This window comes from Choloepus didactylus, chromosome 13 (assembly GCF_015220235.1).
Source record: "Choloepus didactylus isolate mChoDid1 chromosome 13, mChoDid1.pri, whole genome shotgun sequence".
NCBI classification, from domain to species: domain Eukaryota; kingdom Metazoa; phylum Chordata; class Mammalia; order Pilosa; family Megalonychidae; genus Choloepus; species Choloepus didactylus.
Genome location: NC_051319.1, coordinates 64,175,579 through 64,195,161, shown reverse-complemented (window position 1 = coordinate 64,195,161; position 19,583 = coordinate 64,175,579). Strand labels below are relative to the sequence as shown.

Below are 19,583 nucleotides of genomic sequence, written 5' to 3'. Positions count from 1 at the left end.
CTTTCCTTCTAAGATCAGGAACAAGACAAGGATGCTCACTATCACTATTGTTACTGAACATTGGGCTAGAAGTTCTATCTATAGCAATTAGGCAAGAAAAATAAATAGAAAGCATTCAAATTGAAGAAGAAGTAAAACTTTCACTGTTTGCATATGACATGATCCTATATGTAGAAAATCCTGAAAAATCTACAGCAAGGCTACAAGAACTAATAAATGAATACCGCAAAGTAGCAGGGCACGAGATCAACATGCAAAAAACTGTAGTGTTTCCATACATTAGTAAGGAGCAACGTGAGGAGGAAATCAAGAAAAAAATTCCATTTACAATAGCAACCAAAAAAATCAGATATTTAGGAATAAATTTAACCAAGGACCCAACAGACCTAAACACAGAAAACTACAAGAAATTGCTAAAAGAAATCACAGAGGACCTGAATAAATGGAAGGCCATACAGTGTTCATGGATTGGAAGACTAAATATAGCTGAGATGTCAACTCTACCTAAATTGATTTATAGATTCAACACAACACCAATTAAAATCCCAAAAACTTACTTTGCAGAAATAGAAAAACCAATAACCAAATTTATTTGGAAGGGCAAGGCACTCTGATAGCCAAAAATATCTTGAGAAAGAATGAAGTGGGAGGTCTCACACCACCTGACTTTGAAGCATATTACAAAGCTACAGTAGTCAAAACAGCATGGTATGCATAAAGACAGACACACTAACCAATGGAATCGAACTGAGTGTTCAGAAATAGACCCTCTCATCTACAGACAATTGATCTTTGATAAGGCAGTCAAGCCAACACAACTGGGACAGAGCAGCCTCTTCAATAAATGGTGTTTGGAGAACTAGATAGTCATATCCAAAAGAATGAAAGAGGATTCCTATCTCACATTTTATATAAAAATTAATTTGAAATGGATCGAAGACCTAAATACTAGAGATAAGACGATAAAAGTTTTAGAATAAAATGTAGGGAAATCCCTTAAAAATCTTGTGATAGGAGGTAGTTTCCTAAACCTTACATCAAAGCACAAGCAGTGAAAGAAAATAAATGGAATCTCCTCAAAATTGAACAACTGTTGTGCATCAAAGGACTTTGCCAGAAAAGCAAAAAGGCAGCCCATGCAATGGGAGACAATAATTGGAAACCACATATCAGATAAGGGTTTAATATCCAGAATATATAAAGAGATCCTACAACTCAACAACATCAAAAAAAAAAAAAAAAAAAAAAACAATTTAAAAAAGGGCAAAAGTCATGGACAGACACTTTTCCCAAAGAGGAAATATAAATTGCTCAAAAACATATGAAAAGATGCTCAACTTCACTGGCTATTAGGGAAAGGCAAATCAAAACCACAATGAGATAGCATCTCACACCTACTAGAGTGGCCACTATAAAAAAAAAACAACAAAAAATTACAAGTGCTGGAGAGAATGTGTAGAAAGAGACATATTTATTCACTGTTGGTGGGAATGTAGAATGGTATAACCACTCTGGAAGGCAGTGTGGTGGCTCCTCAGGAAGTTAAGCATAGAACTGCCTTATGATCCAGCAATCCCATTACTGGATATATATTCGGAGGAAGTGAAGGCAGGGACACAAATGGACATTTGCTCATGAATGTTTATAGTGGCATTATTTACGATTGCCAAGAGAAGGAAACAGCCCAAATGTCCATCAACAGATGAGTAAATAAACAAACTGTGATACAGACATACAATGAAATACCATGCAGCTGTAAGACAGAATAAAGTCACAATGCATATAACAACATGGATGAACCTTGAGGACTTTACACTGAGCAAAATTAGCCAGAAACAAAAGGACAAATACTGTATGGTCTCACTAATATGAACCAACATTAATGAGCAAACTTTGAGAGTTAAAGTTGAGAATACAGTTTATTGGGAGATAGAAAGAGGTTAGAGATCGGGCATTTGATGCTGAAGGAGCACAGAAGGTTTAACAAAATTGGTTGTATAGATCCAGAAATGGATAGCAGAATATGTGTGATGGTAGCACAATACTGAAAGTACTCTGAACAAAGATAACTGTGAGTATGGTTGAAAGAGGAAGGCTGGGGCATGTATGACACCAGAAGGAAAGACAGAAGATAAAGACTGGGACTGTATAACTTGGTGAAAATTAGAGAGGTCAATGATGGTGATTAAATGTACAACTACAAGAATGTTTTTACATGCAGGAGAACAATGAATGTCAACTTTGCAGGGTGTTGAGAATGGGATGGTATTGGGGGGAAAATACAGTCAATGCAAACTAGAGTCTATACTTAAGAGTAACAATGTAATATGCCTCCACTAATTGTAGCAAAGGTAATATACCAAAGCTAAATGTCTATAAGAGGGGGCTATAAGGGAGGGATATGGGATTTTTGGTGGTGGTGGTGGTGTTTGAATTTTTTAATGCATTTTATTTATTTTTTCTTTTATTTTTTACTCATCATTTTATTTTCTTTTATTTTTTTCTTTTGTCTTTTCTTCTTCTTTTCCTCTTTTTTTTGCAGAAGAAATGGAAATGTCCAAAAGTAGATTGTGGTGGTGAATACATGACCATGTGATTATACCAGGAACCACTGAATGTTTACCTAGGATTGAAGGTTTAAAAAATAAAAAAAGGGGTATAAGAGCTGGAGAAAATGTGGAGAAAGGGATGTACCTAATTCACTGCTGGTGAGGAAGTAGAATGGTGCAGCCCATCTAGAGGGCAGTGTGGCAGCTCCATGGGAAGTATGTACAGGATTGCCATATGGTCCTGCAACCCCATTATTGGGTAAATACTTGGAAGAGCAGAGAGCAGAGACATGAATGGACATTTGCACACTGGTGTTTATGGCAGCAGTATTCATGATTCACAATGGATGGAGGTGGCCTAAGGGTACATCGCCTGATGAACGGAATGGTGAACTGTGGTGTACACATACAATGGAATATTGAGTGGTTGCAAGAAGAAATGAAGTTGTGAGGTACGCAACTAGGTAAATTTACCTTGAGGAAAATATATTATGTGAAATAAACCAGAAATGAAAAGAAAGACATTATAACACTTCATTAATATTGACTAAATATAATAGGCAAACTCTGAGAATTTAATCTAAGAGCATAGGCTATCAGGGGAAGGCTTATTGTAATGGTTCCTAGACTGTACGCTCATACAGCAGTTATCTCTGTTTCTGAGTTGTAATAGTTATTTTTAGATTCCAATATGCTCAGGTCCTGTGTATAACCTGGTCTGTCCCTGGAACTTCAGGTATCTGGGTGACACCTGAGACCTAGAGCTAGAGTTCAGCAGCTATGAATGTCAACATTACCCCATATAGCAAATGTTTCAGAAGTTGAAAAAGAGATTAGACTTCAATTAAAGTTATGAACAAACAGCCTTGGTTAGGACTGAGATAAATCAGACTAAAGGGTAAAGGATGATATTGACTATTTTTTAAAACTTCAGTGTAAGACTAAAGGTAGAGATGTTTATTTGGTGGAAAATCTTTATTTCCTGTAGCATATTATATAATTTAACTTGTATGGTCAGTTAATTAAAAAAACATAATTACACGGAACCTTGAACAGGCAGTAAGATCTGGTTTGTTTGTACAGGTTAGAATGATGCCCCAATATATCCTGGAGTAATTTGGGCAGAGGATAAAGAAGTATTTGAAAAGTCCCCTTGAGGGACTGGGAATAAGGTGGAAATATAAGGGGAATTCCTTATATTCCTTATGTTCTCACAAACACTGGGGACTACCAATTTAGTAGGCCAAGCCATCAATCTTTGGGCTTACCCTGATGAAGCATGTTACTACAAAGGAAAGGCTAAGCCTACTTATAATTGTGTGTAAGAGTCACCTCCAGAGAACCTCTTTTGTTGCTCAGATGTGGCCTCTCTCTAAGCCAACTCAGCAGGTAAACTCATTGCCCTCCCCCCTATGTGGGACATGACTCCCAGGGGTATAAATCTCCCTAGCAATGTGAGACATGACTCACGGTGATGAGTCTGGACCCAGCATCATGGGATTAAGAAAGGCTTCTTGGATGAAAAGAGGAAAGAGAAATGAAACAAAATAAAGTTTCAGGGCTGAGAGATTTCAAATGGAGTCAAGAGGTCATTCTGGAGGTTATTCTTATGCATTATATAGATACTCCTTTTTAGCTTTTAGAGTATTAGAATGGCTAGAAGGAAATACCCGAAACTGTTGAACTACAACCCAATAGCCTTGTTTCTTGAAGATAAGTGTGTAAGTATATAGTTTATAGGGTATGACCATGTGATTGTGAAAACCTTGTGGCTGACACTCCCTTCATCCAGGGTATGGACAGAGGAGTAGAAAACTGGTGACAAAAAAGCAAATGAATAATAGTAGGGGATGGGGGATATGGGTCATCTTAGGTGTTCCTTTTTACTTTTGTTTTTATTATTTTTATTTATTTATTTTTTTGGAGTAATCAAAATGTTCAAAAATTGAATGTGGTGATGAATGCACAACTATATGCTGGTACTGTGAACAACTGATTATACGCTTTGGATGACTGTATGGTATGTGACTATATCTCAATAAAATTGCACAGAAACAGAAAGTCTTCCTACATATTTTTTCACATTAAAAGAGCAAACCAAAATGCAACTGTTTATAACCATTGTCCCACACCACTGAAAAAGCTTCTTGAAAGTTCTATAATAGAATGAACTAAAAATAAAAGGGGCTGAACCTTCCAACATTTCTAAGATATAGGTTTAAATTCTATTCATGAAAATGAGACCCTGTTCTAGGGGAGCAGAGTAACCTTTATGCACACACTGTCGTGTCTGTATGTCAGTGCCAATCTATCAAATGAAGCCTGAAGACTGAACCAGGAAACCTGTCTTGGGTTTGCCCTCCTAGAATTTGTCCTGAAGGCAGGAAAGCAGCTTGCAGACAGCTAAAGCACTATTAAGAAATAATCAAGTTGAAGTGGCCTGGGGCAAAGGGCTATCTGCAGTAAGTGGTACAATAAAGCACCCACCAGGTAGTGAAAATCTGATTGAAAGGGAGCAGAAGGGGCATTAAAATTCCTTAGAATGGGGGAATTCCTAAGGCCACAAGCAAGTTAAAGCACAGGAAAAGAAGCAGGCTCCACAAAGGCTCAGGTAAGACAGAGAAAACCTCCCACTTTGCACTTGTCTCAGTTTGATCTTCTTCATAGGAGGGCTAAGCTTTGAAGGAGACCACAAGCTAAAGCAGAATAAATTTGCAAAGACTGGTAAAGGTGCTTTTTGCTTTGGTTTGTTTTTGTTAGCGCCTGGCACACAAGAAAATCTTTTTCATATCACTAGATGGATACAAACTTAAGAAACAGTTCAGGGACTAAATATAAGAGTTAACACTTTAAAATGTTCAAATGTACAGTGTGCAACAGACGATTACAAGACAAACAAAGAAACAGGAAATTATGGTCCATCCAAAAGAAGAAGACAGTAATCCGGAAACCATCAACAAGGACTTTGGACATGCTGAAAAAAAGACTTTAAAACAATGATCCTCAAAATGCTCAAGGAGATAAAAGAAAACATGGAGAAAGAACTAAAGGATATGAGGGAAAAAAAAATGAATCTCAGTAAAGAGCTAGATACTTTAAAAAGCAACCCAAACTATAGTCTGTATATTTCCTTGGGGCAGAATAGGAACATGTTGGAAGTAATGTAGTTATCTTATTTTTTTCTTATTTTTTGTTTTGGTTTTGTTTGAAATGTTTTTTTAATCGTCTGGTTTTTTTTTTCATTTTTTGAAAAAAAATGAAAAAAAAAATATGCCGAGCCCCCCTGAGGAGCTGGGGGAAAATGCCGAGGTGTTGGGCTTCCTCACCTGGATGGTGGCTGAGTACTCACAAACACTGAGGGCTAGCAGGTTGATGTGCCGAACCCTCTATCACGGGACTTGCCCTTAAGAAGCCTGTTACTCACATTCCAAAGTAATTTGGGTGGAGAATAAAAATATATATTCGGGCACCCTGGGGAGCTGGGGGAGGATGCCGAAGTGTTGGACTTCCTCACCTGGATTGTTGCTGATGTTCTCACAAACATTGGAGGCTGAAGGCTTGACATGCTGACCCCCCTGTCTTGGGGATTGCCCCTATGAAGCTTGTTACTGCAAAGGAGAGGCTAAACCTGCTTATAATTGTGCCTAAGAGTCTCCCCGAGTGCCTTTTTGTTACTCTGATGTGGCCCTCTCTTTCTAACTAAGCCACCTTGGCAGGTGATCTCACTGCCCTCCCTGCTACATGGGACCTGACTCCCAGGGGTGTAAATTTCCCTGGCAATGCAGGATATGACTCCCGGGGATGAATCTGGACCTGGCATCATGGGATTTACAGCATCTTCTTGACCAAAAGGGGGATATGAAATGAAATGAAATAAAGCTTCAGTGGCTGAGAGATTTCAAATGGAGTTGAGAGGTCACTCTGGTGGACATTCTTATGCACTATATACATAACACTTTATAGGTTTTAATGTATTGGAATAGCTAGAAGTAAATACCTGAAACTACTGAAGTCCAACCCAGTAGCCTTGACTCTTGAAGATGATTGCATAACAATGTAGCTTACAAGGGGTGACAGTGTGATTGTGAAAACCTTGTGTATCACACTCCCTTTATCCAGTGTATGGATGGATGAGTAGAAAAATGGGGACAAAAACTAAATGAAAAATAGGGTGGGATGGGGGGGTTGATTTGGGTGTTCTTCTTTATTTTTTATTCTGATTCTTTCTGGTATAAGGAAAATGTTCAAAAATAGATTGGGGGTGATGAATGTACAACTATATGATGGTATGTGAACAGCTGATTGTACACCATGGATGACTGTGTGGTATGTGAATATATCTCAATAAAACTGAATTTTAAAAAATGCAAAAAAAAAAAAAAAGAAGCCTGTTACTACAAAGGAGAGGTTAGGCCTGCTTATAATTGTGCCTAAGAGTCTCCCCCTGAGTGCCTCTTTGTTGCTCAGATGTGGCCCTCTCTCTCTAACTAAGCCACCTTGGCAGGTGATCTCATTGCCCTCCCCACTACGTGGGACCTGACCCCCAACTCTAGGGGAGGAATATGGACCCAACATTATGGGATGGAGAACATCTCCTTGACCAAAAAGGGTAAGTGAAACGAAAATGAAATAAAGTTCCAGTGGCTGAGACACTCCAAATGGAATTGAGAGGTCACCCTGGCGGGCACTCTTATGTGCTACATAGACAACTTTTTTTAGGTTTTATTGAATTGGAATAGATAGTAGTAAATACCTGAAACTAACAAACTGCAACTCAGTAGCCTTGAATCTTGAAGACAACTGTGTAACATAGTAGCTTACAAGGGGTGACAATGTGACTGTGAAAGCCTTGTGGATAACACTCCCCTTTATCCAGCATATGGATGGATGAGTAGAAAAATGGGGGCAAAAGACTAAAGGAAAAATAGGTCATGAGGAGGAGATGATTTGGGTGTTCATTTTTTACTCTTATTTTCTTATTCTTATTTTCACTTTTTCTGGTACAAGGAAAATGTTAAAAAAAATAGATTGGGGTGATGAATGAACAACTATATGATGGTAATGTGATCAACTGATTGTATACTTTGGATGACTGTATGGTGTGTAAATAAATCTTAATTAAAAAAAAAAAAGAAAAAAAGCAACCAAACTGAAATACTGGAGCTGAAGAACACAATAACTGAAATGAAAAATTCTCTCAGGGGTTACCACAGCAAATTGGAGCTGGCAGAAGAAAGAATCAGTGATCTCAAAGACAAGACAAATGACATGATTCAGGGAGGAGCAGAAAGAAAAAGGAATTTAAAAATGTGAACAAAGCCTAGGAGACCTGTAGGGGAAAAATCAATCATATTAATATATGCATTATAGTAGTCTCAGAAGGAGAGAAAAAGAGAGAAAAGGACAGAAGAAATATTCAAAGTAATAATGGCAGAAAACTTTCCAATTTAACAAAAGACATGAATATATGTTTTCAAGAAGCCCAACAAACCCCAACAGGATAAACTCAAAGAGAACCATAACCAGACACACAGTAAACAAACTGTCCAATGCCAAGGACAAGGAGAGAGTTCTGAAAGCTGCAGCAGAAAAGCAAAAAATTATAGTACAAGGAAATTCCAATAGATTAAGTACCAATTACTCATTAAAACATTCCCGAATAGACAAAAGCTGAGAGAGTTTGTCACCACTAGACCTGCCCTACAAGCAATGCTAATGGGAGTTCTTCAGACTGAAAGGAAAGGACACTAGACTACAGATTGAAGTGGCATAAAGAAATAAAGATCCCCAGTAAAGGTAATGATATGGATAATTACAAATGCCAGTACTATTGCATTTTATCTTTTGTTATGTAACTCTACATTTTAATTCTTACAGGTTCTAAAATATAAATGCATAAAAAGTAATGATAAATCTATATTTTGGGTGTGGTATGTGAACAAGCTCAATAAATAAAAAAAAATTTTAAATAAAAAAATCTATATTTTAGACTACAATGTATAAAGACATAGTAAAAAGTACAATGAAAAAGGTGTGGGTGAGGGTGTAGGGACAGCTTATGGATATGGATGTGCTATTGAAATTAAGTTGTATCAAATCAAAAGTGATTGCTATAGATTTAGGATGTCAAATTTTAGACCCATGGTAACCACAAAAAACATCTGAAAAATATATATAGAAAGATATGAGAAGACACTCAAAATGGCACAATACAGAAAATCAAATAAATATGAAAGTAGTCATCAGTGGAAGAATTGAGGGTCAAAAAAGGTATAAGACCTACAAAGACAAAAGAGCAAAATAATCAGTAGTTATTTTACATGTAATGGATATCCAAATGGTCAAAAGTCACATTAAAAGCCATTCAACCTCATCAACAATTAGGGAAATGCAAATAAAAACAACAGTGAGATACCATTTCACACCTACTAGAATGACTATTTTAAAAACGGAAAATGATATTGGAGAGGATGTAGAGAAATAGGAATACTCATTCATTGTTGGGGGAAAGCAAAATGGTACACCTGCTGTGCAAAACAGTTTGGCCATTCCTTAGATAGTTAAGCACAGAATTACCACATGACCCAGCAATCCCACTTCTAGTTATATAACCAAAAGTATCAAAAGCAGGGACTCAGATATTTGCACACTAATATTTAAAGTGGCATTATTCACAATTGTCAAAAGATGGAAGCAAACCAAGTGTCCATCAACTTATGAGGATAAACAAAATGTGGTATATACACACATTGGAATATCATTTAGCTGTAAAAAAAGGTATGAAGTTCTGATCCACGCAACAACACAGATGGATCGTGAAGATATGTTTAATGAAATAAGCCAGACACAAAGGGACAAATACTGTATGATCTCACTAATATGAAATAGTTAGAATAAGCATATTCATATAGTCAGAAACTAGAATACAAGTTACTAGGGGCAAGGGTGGGAGTTAGAATGGGGAGTTAATGCTTAAATTGAATATAGTTTGCACTTGGGAAGATGCAAAAGTTTTGGTTATGGGTGCGGATATGGTAGCACAACACTTTGAATGTAATTAATAACACTGTATCTTATCTTTGAAAGTGGTTAAAAGGGAAATTTAGGTTGTACATATGTCACTAGAATAAAAATTAAAAAAACAAAGGGAAAAAAACCCTCAGTGATCATTCTCACCTGAGCATCTCTAGGGCAGAAGTTTCTTTTGTTTTCTGTTTTTGTTGCTGCTATTGTTTTTCAATTGTGTTAACATATATATAACATAAAATTTCCCATTTTAAGCATTTTCAAGTATACATTTCAGTGGTATTAATTATATGCAAACTGTTGTGATACCATCACCAACAGCCATTATCAAAACTTTTACATCACCCCAAACAGAAACCAATTAATCAATTAACGACCCATTCCCTCTCCCCTCACCCTTCGTAACCCATAATCAATTTTCTGTCTCTGTGAATTTGCATATTCTAGTTATTTCATATAAATGAAATCAAACAATATGTGTCCTTTGGGTCTGGCTGATTTCACTCAACATGATGCTGTCACATATGTCAGAACTACATTCCTTTTTAACAGCCAAATAATATTCCATTGTATACATTTCCACATTTTGTTGAATCAATCATCTGCTATAGGGATTTTCCCCCTCTTGGCTATTGTGATGATGCTATCATGAATATTGGTCTAAAAATATCTGTTCCAATCCCTGCTTTAAATTCTTTCAGGTATACACATAGAAGTGGAATTGCAAAATCATATGGTAATTCCATACTTAACTTTCTGAAGAAACAATAAACTGTTTTCCATAGTGCTTACACAATTTCACATTTCCAATAATGCACTGAAGTTCCTATTGTTCCACATCCTCAATATACTTTTCTCCTTTTTATTTTTATTTTTTTAAATAACAGTCATTCTAATGGGTGTGAGGTGGTATCTCATTATGGTTTTGATCTGCAATTCCCTAATGGCTAATGATGTTGAACATCTTTTCATGTGTTTATTGGCCATTTACATACCTTCTTTAGAGAAATGTCTATTCAATTCCTTTGCTCATTTTTTGTTTCTTTCAATCATTTTGTCATTGAATTTCAGGAATTCTTTATATACTGTGGATGTTAAAACCCTCTCAAACATATGGTTTCCATACATTTTCTCCCATTCTGTAGGTTTTCATTTTACTTTCATGATAAAGTCCTTTGATGCACAAATGTTTTTAATTTTGATGAAGTCCCATTTACCTACTTTTCTTTTGCTGCTTGTGCTATTGATATAAAGTTTAAGACTCCATTGCCTAATACAAGATTTTGAAGATATTTTCCTATGTTTTCTTCTGAAAGTTTTACAGTTTTAACTAATAATTAGGTCAATAAACCACTTTAAGTTAATTTTGTATAGGTGTGACTAGAGGCACACTTTCACTCTTTTGTACATGGTACCCAATTTTCACAACACCATTTATTAGAGAGACTAATCTTTCCCCACTAAATGGACTTAGGAAACCTGTCCAAAATCAGTTGACCATCAACATGAAGGTTTATTCCTGAACTCTGAATTTTATGCCATTCGTTTATATGTCTATCCTTGTACCATATATCTTTGAACCATTCTGAATTTATTAGCTGTAGTTGCTTCATTGTAGACTCTTCTAGATTTTCTCTCTGTATAAAGGATCATGTCATGTGTGAATAGGGATAGTTTTACTTCTTCATTTCCAATCTGAATGCATTTTATTTCTTTTTTTGAACCAACTGTTCTCACTAGAACTTACAGTAAAATTTTGAATAGCAATGGTGAAATTAGGCATCATTGTCTTATTCCTTATCTTAAGGGAAAAGCTTTTGGTCTTTCACTGTTTAGTATGATGTTAGCTGTGGGTTTTTAACATATGCCCTTCTTCAGGTTGAGGAATTATCACTGTATTTCTTTTTTTCTTTTCTTTTCTTTTTGAGTGTTTTTATCAAGAAAGGTACTGGATTGTTTCAAATGCCTTTTCTGTGTCAACTGAGATGATGATATGTTTTTTCCCCTCATTCTATTAATATGTTGTATTACATTGAGTAATTTTCTTACATAGAACTAGAATCCTGTAATTTATGCATGATTATTCTGTAAAACCCAACTTCTCTAATAAAAAAATGGTCCTAAAATGTTCAAAATGCTGAAGGAAAACATGAATAAAGAACTAAAGGAATACAGGAAAATGAGATAAACATAAAAAGAGTATCAACAGTGAGATGGAAATTATGAAAAGCACCCAAATAGCTGTGGATCACAGTAACAGAAATTAAAAATTTCCTAGTGTGAACTGGAAGAAGAAAGAATCAGTGAACTTGAAGATAAGACAACAGAACTTGAGTGACATCATCAAGTATACTAATATATGCCTTGGAGTATACATATATCCCAGGAGAAGAGAAAAAGGAGCAGAGAGAATGTTCAAGGAAATAATGGCTGAAGACTGAGGGTGGCCCTAGGAGCTGAGCACTAGCCCTGGCCAACAGCTACCAAGAACACAGGGACCCTGCGCCTACCACTGCAAGGAATGGAATTCTGTCTGAATGAACTTGGAATTGGACTCGGAACCTCCAATGAGATCACAGCCCTGGCTGACACCTTGATTTCAGCTGGGTGAGACCCTGAGCAGAGGACCCAGTTAACTGGGGTCCAGACCTCTGACCCTTAGAAACTGAGAGATAAATCTGCATTGTGTTAAGTCACTAAGCGTGTGGCAATTTCTTACACAGCAGCAAAAATGAATACAAGGGCCAAGGTCCAAGACACCAAACTCTGAGAGGTAGAGAAGAAAAGCAGGGTAATCTGTGAGGTAGGAGGTAAAAGGATAAGTTCAGTTAGAAAAGTGTTTCAAGAAGAGGGACATGATCAGACTTTACCAAATGCTGGTAGGAAGTCAAAAATACTGGGTAAAGAGAGAATGGAAGTGAGAAAGTAGAGGGTCCTCCTTTGAGGAGTCATAATGAATGAGAAGGAGAGTAAAAGGATGAACACAGGGGACCACAGGGTGAAGGGAAGGTTTTATTTTTTTAAATAGGAAATATTACCACATGTTCATTCATTAATGAGAATGATCCAGCATTGAGGGGAAAATTGGTAATGGCAAAACAGAAAGAGGAAAAATACATGATTGCCTGTGAGGGAAGATCTATATCTTTTCTCTATACTATGTGAGGTATTTCTCAAACAAGAACAAGACCAAGAATCATAGGTTATTCTGAGGTAACAAGCTTATTAAGTTTCAATTTAAACCTAAAGAAATTTCCTATTAAATACTGAATTAGTTATAAACAGTTCTTTTATTTCAGAATAGAAAATCAACTCCATTATCTGTCTCTCTCTCCTTTTTTATTAATCTTAAAGACATAGCACTGAAAACATTTTCTCTTTTTATTCATGCCGGGAGTTCTGAGGAAAGGGATCCTTACAGCTGCTGGATCTGTGACAGCATTTGTAGGTGAGTAATGAATTGCTTTAGATGAGGAGAGACAAACCTGAGACAATATGTTTCCAGCAGGGCTCAGCTGCTTACAAGATAAAAACTCCTCTGCCACTTCATCCGATGATTAACTGTCCTGGCCACACAGTGACCAGCCAGCCAGCCCTTCTGATCCATGCAGATAGCTACCAGATTCCACGATACCCACAAACACAATCACCCTTTCCTGGAGTGACCACTCCCCTTTTCTTTTTATACTGTTAGAAGAGTTTACACAGAACTTATTCTGTACAGACCTGGAAGAATATACATTGGTTATAAGAACCATTTTCCACAGACAGGATCAGAAATACTTTCCCCAAGCACAAGAATAAAAAATAAAGAAAAAGAAAAAAATAAGTTAAAGAAATAAGTCAGGGGCCTATGACTAAAATCCTACCTTTTGCCCAGGAGTGTCACCTGTATTCCTTTTGGGTCCCCATTAGAGACAGAACATAGGGTGCCGTATTCCTGATTTGACTCCATATGGTAGTTTTGTTGGTTCTTCTGCGTCACTAAGTTAAATGTAAGGGAAAGCAATTTCAAGCCAAAAGTAGGCATTAACAAAAATGAGGACAGTTAACTTAAATATGAACCAGCACCATATTTCACTGAAACCTCTGTGAATTAAGTCGACAGGCTGTAACCAACTGAAAACCGCTGGGAAGATAAGTAAACTATGTCCAGCAGTTTGCAATGCAAGAAGGTGCTTCCCTACACACATGATTTTGGGCCTACAGAGCTAACACTCTTTGCAAGGACCACCGTTGAGAATGGTAAATTATTTGACTGTCGTGGGGCATGAGCACATGTGGTTGGGGGGCAGGGGGGAGCACTCACAAGCCTGAGGCTCACCCTGTCACAACAGCCTGGGCCTGAGCTGTAGAGAAGGCACCCTGTAACTTTTTTCAAAAAAAGGGTACTATGGTAAGAAGGAACAAAGAACAGTTTGCGGTTTTGTTTTTGTTTCAGTGTGGTGTGGAGTTTTTCCATCTAATACTAGCAGAGTAGAAGCTACAAAGGAATCAGGATAAGTGTAACCTGGGGTCAAATTTACAGTTAGCATAAACCCACAACAGACACTGTTCTTCACAACCAAACACATTCCTCCAGTAATTTATAAATATGCATGATGTTCTCCAAAGATTCCATTTTCCAATTACTTATTTAATGTCTAATATGTGCCCAACACTCTATAAGACAGTGCGAGAGACACAAGATAAGACATGGTCCCCATTTTAAAAAATACGTATCTTCTATTAGACAAAACTTAGGGATAATTAACTTTTAAACATTAGAAATATTTAAGAGATAATAAAGACAAAATCTCTAACTAAATGGACAGCAGTTCAAGACAAAGAGATTCGGGAATAAAGTAAGCTCACACAGAAGGGGAACTTGAAATGTCTTGGTTTGGTTTAAATAGATCAGAATGCAGAGGAAAGGACACTCAGCATGGCAAAGACAGAGGGGTAGCAATTTACATAGTATGAACTGGGGTAAAATGTCACACTGATTTAGTTGCCACTGAAGTATTCTTAGAAGAAGCAGTAAGAAATAAGATCAAGCCAGTAAAGGGGTCTGTGGGAGATAGAATAATGGCCCTTCAAAGATGTCCACATATTAATCCCTGGAACCTGTGGATATGTTTCCTTACAGGACAAAAGACACTCTGCAGATGCAATTAAGTTAAGAACACTGAGATAGGATGATTATCCTGTGGGATCCCTGTGGGTCCAATGTAATCACAGGTCCTTACAGGAGGGAGAAGGGTCAAAGTCAGAGGGATGATGGAAGCAAAGGCTGGAAAGACGTGACTGCTGGCTTCAAGATGGACAAGGGTCACAAGCCAAGCAATGTGGGCAGCCTCTAGAAGCCGGAAAAGGCAAGGAAACTGATTCTCCCTTAAGTTCTAGAAGGAACCAGAACTTAAAGATAATAAATTTGTGTTAATTTAAGACACTAAGCTTTTGCTCATTTGTTATAGCATCAGTAGGAAACTAAGACAGAGTTTATGATTATTGGCCTTGAAAGCCAATGTCCATGTGGTAGACAACACAGATCTATTTTAGCGTATTTGAAAAGAGAATGAAGATGAAAACGGTGCTTAAGAAAACTGGTTTGCAATAGAGAATGGATAAGAAGATAAGGATTAGAAATGGTTAGCGCAATACTTACATAAGTAGTAAGAATCTGGACTGGGATGGTAGGAGTAGAAAATGAAAAAAAAAAGGTACACACTACAGAAATGTGGAAGAATAAATAAACAGGAAGTGGTGACCTTGATAAAAGAAAGGTAGAAAAGCCCTCCAAGGTTTAGAACCTTGGAACGCATGGTTTTAAACCTCATGGCTTCAGTGCATGTGATGGGAGTAAGGTTGAAGTGTAATGTCTAAGTGATGCCTTCTAAAAATATAGCCACACAATAGGAATGCTCAAACTTCAACAGGCAATAAGATCACTTGGATGCTTATATTAAATGAAGATTACTGGACTCCATCATAAACATTCTGATTCAGTAGATCTGGGGTGGAGCCCAGGAATCTGCACTTCAATAAACATTCTGTTCTGATTCAGATGATCTGAAGCTCACATTTTGAAAAATACCAATACAGAGAAACTAAAAGAAAATGGCATCAAATACTTTTCACCATACTCCGGATGAAATTATTAACATTAGATGAAATCTTAAAGAGTTAAAATTGACATATTAGACTACATAACATTTAAAACTTTTGTAAACTGAAATAAAAATCATTGCCAAATAAAAAGGCTAACTTTATGGTGAAAAATACTTTCAGCAAATATTTCATTAGATAAACAGGCCACACAAACTGACAAGCAAAAGCATTTGAAACCCAACAGATAAATGAGAAAGCCCACAAACAGGTAATTTTAAAAAGAGGTACTTAAAGAGCCAACAGTGGTTACATCTGCAGCAGCAGCCTAGGATTGGTGACCCTGGAGAAGATAAGAAAACTTTCACTTTTTGCTTTATACAGTTGTGTGATATTTGAATATTTTGATAATCATGTACCTGTTACTGCTTTTTAATTACGAAAAAATCAAGAAGAAAAATAAATGTGATTAGCAAACACACTCACACAAAAGAGGGACTACAACTCCTAAACAAACTTAAGAAATACCAGCTAACACAACAAGGTAATATATATTGCTTGCTAAATAAACAAATATGAGTGTTTTTTGTACTATCCAAAGCTGATGAGATGCTGGAGGCTTATACTTTTTAACTCATTAGTTTGCAATGTAAATCTGCTATAACCATTTTGGAAAGTTATTTGGCAAAACATATCAGGAACTGTAAAAATATCCCTATCTTTTGACAGAGGAATGCTTCTTTTTTGTAATCTGGTTTAAGGAAACAGTTGTGAGTATGGAGAAAAATGCATATGTAAGCAAGACTATCAATTACTGAAAGTTTACCATGTGATGCATGTGATCTCTTTAGCCCGTGAAACAATTCTGCAAAATTAGTACTCTATTCCAAGGCTTCAGATGAGAAATTTGATGCACAGAAAGACATGTAACTTGCTCTATAAACTTAGAGCTAGGAAAAGGCAAAGGCAGGCTCAATTACATGCTGGTTCCAGAGTCGATACGTTTTAACTTCTAAACCACAGTTTCTACCACGTGGGAACATAGTTATTATGGCAGCATTTGCTTTTAAAAGAAAACAAAAACAAAACACAAGAAAAGAAATTAAAGGAAGATAACAATTGTATTAGGATAGTAGAAATATGTGTGGATAACAAACTTTCTGTAAGGCTTAGTTTTATAATTTAAAAATAACTTGAAGGGAGGAAAATAATGCATATATGAGGAAAAAAAACTTAATTTTTCCGAAATGCAGAAAAAAAATCCTAAGAAAAGTGTAAACAATTAGAATATTGTTTTCCTATTTTAATACCAATAATTACAAAAGTTTGGAAGAAATAATAATCATAAAAAAAAAGTTTCTTCAGACAAAGAAACTGTTAAAATGGGCAATTATTTTAGTTTCTACTTCAAAATAAGCTTGACTATCAGCTAGGAGGCATTTTTGTGTGGTGCTATGCATTTATTATTCTAAAGGTGAAAAGCACTTGATAATAGTTCATATATTATTTTAGAGTTAACATGGGGACATTTGCTAAACACTTTTAACAAGTGAGAAAATATAATGCAAACTATAAGAAAAATCAGGACACTGGTAACACAGAAAATGGATACCCCACAGTTGAAAATTTCAAGAAGATTAAATGAGCATATATTTAACTGGATTTAAAAGAAAAATATTCTATTAAATATATAGCATTCCAAGGAATTCGCAAAATTCAAATATGGAAACTCAGGGTACTGAAATGGTAATTAAAGGTTATGGTTGCAAGATGTGGTGGCAGCAATCAGTAAAGCTTATACATTCTGATTAAAATTTTACCCATTTCCCTCCTTCTTAATACAAATCTACAGTTAAGATTACAATTTTATATCTTATTTTTATACCTGGCCATTACTTGTATGTAACTGCCTTTCCTAGTTTTTTTGTTTTTTTGTTTTTTTGTTTTGTTTTGTTTTGTTTTCCCCCCAGTTCTGATACAACTGCCATGGGGCAAGAAAAGAAGACTTTTAGCACCCACTTTCCACTCCATGATATTTAAGATTAGATACCATATCCCAACTAAAAAACTGCCCCAGAAGGCTATTTTTACCTCTACATTCCTGTAAGGATGTTTCAAATATTTTAACAAGGCTGATACAAGTAAGCAAAATTGAGAGATTTGATAAATTTTACTCTATTAACCCTGGTAAACCTGATTATAAAATCATAAGACTACCTAAAACATACCAGAACTGCAGAAACTGAAAGAAGAGTGAGTCCCAGAAAATCTCAGAATTTTTTTCTGCCTTTGAATATCTAAAAAAACTGGCCTATAATCATTGGGAAGAGGGTCGTCTTTTATAGAAGAAAATAAATTGTATTAGAGAAGAAAACAGGGTGAATGACCCTCGACTAGTAAGTAGCACAGGCAGCCTCTTGGTCCAATGGGCCTAACTGGTAGTCACCCAGCTGTGCCTCGCCTCGAGTTGGTCCCTGAGTACTTGGAGGGAACAGCTGGGCTGTATCTGGGGTCATGGAGTGCTGGGTGCTGACCTGGGAGGTTAGGAAGGAGGCTTTCATGTGACAGGCTGCCAAGTCCAGACCCCGGTTATCAGAGGCGGATGGGGGGTGGAGTGGGGTGGTGTTGGGGAGGGTAGAGTTCTGGCTTTTGACGCCCAGTAGGGACTTGATTTCATCAGGTATCCAGCTGAAACCTCCCTAGAATCTGAATTTTCTACCCAAACAAGCAAGCAAACATGGGATTCCACGAGAAGAAAATGAGACCCAGTTCCCAGTTCCCCAGACCTCTTTGAGGACCCCAGGTTTGTGCTCTTGTAAAGCGTGGTGGCCAACACTGTGATAAAAAAGATAAAAAATTTATATTCATCTGTATGACATCTTTCAGAAGTAAAACTTGGAATTAACAAAATTTTAATTGGGAAATGAAATGTAAATTATCCCCTGCCATTCTAATAGAAGAGCGTTAAAAGAAAAACAGGGAAAACAGCTTCACTAGTTTCTCAATATTTTGTTAAATTTATATTCAATTCTCTAGTCTCCTGACTAAAAAAAATGGGAAAACTTAATTTTAAAAAAATGCTAAAGAACTTTGGACTGAGCACACTATCACATCATTTTTGCACTTAAATTTCCCAGAAAATTTAAGAGGACTATAATGAAATTATAAAATACAGTATATCTTTCTTAACAAACTTATTTTCTTCCCATCTAATTTCTTACCTAACAAAGTAAGTGAAGAAATTCAATTATGTCATACATTATACATTATATCATATATTTCATAGAGAGATATGAAAGAAAAAGCAGTGAAAGTATATTGACCTGGTGACTTTTCTGGGTAATTTTATGAAGTATTTCTTGTTATTAAGATAACTGCAGCACTCCAATAATGATTTCTAACCTATAAAAAATTAAATTTTGGTGGAAAATTTTAAAAATCCACTCTCCTACTCTTCACTGACCATTTCTCCCAAAATGTTCAAACAGCTATTCCTTTCTCATTCCTGTTATTTTTATCTAAGACTTTTAATTAAATGGATCCAAGAACTGGAACATTAGTCTTGTAAAGTGGCTCTTTACAATTCAAAAGACTAAAAATCTCCTTTTTCATGTGTTCCCCAAACAGCCCTTGAATATATGTGGTTCAAGCATCTTATCTTTTCCAGGTACATGGAAGTATAAGTTGAGTTTAATAAATTCTTTCTTATAAAATGATCATTTGTGGGGTTTTTTTCTTTTTGAAAGAACACTAAGTATATTTCATCAATAAAACAAATATCTAATCTTATTCTTTCTGAACCCCTAACACCCAATGTGGTACACGCTAAAGAGCCTGCAGCCTCATGTCTGACATATTTATAAAAGATTTCCACAAAAACTGACCTAACCAGAAAGCACATCTTTAAAGGATAGAAAAAAA

At 36.2% G+C, this 19,583-nt stretch overlaps 1 protein-coding gene across 3 annotated transcripts in view; it reads right to left on the bottom strand.

Annotated features, from left to right (window-relative positions):
* SNX24 (sorting nexin 24) overlaps positions 1–19,583 on the bottom strand; it is a 201,229-nt gene that overhangs the window by 96,007 nt on the left and 85,639 nt on the right. The window lies entirely within an intron of this gene.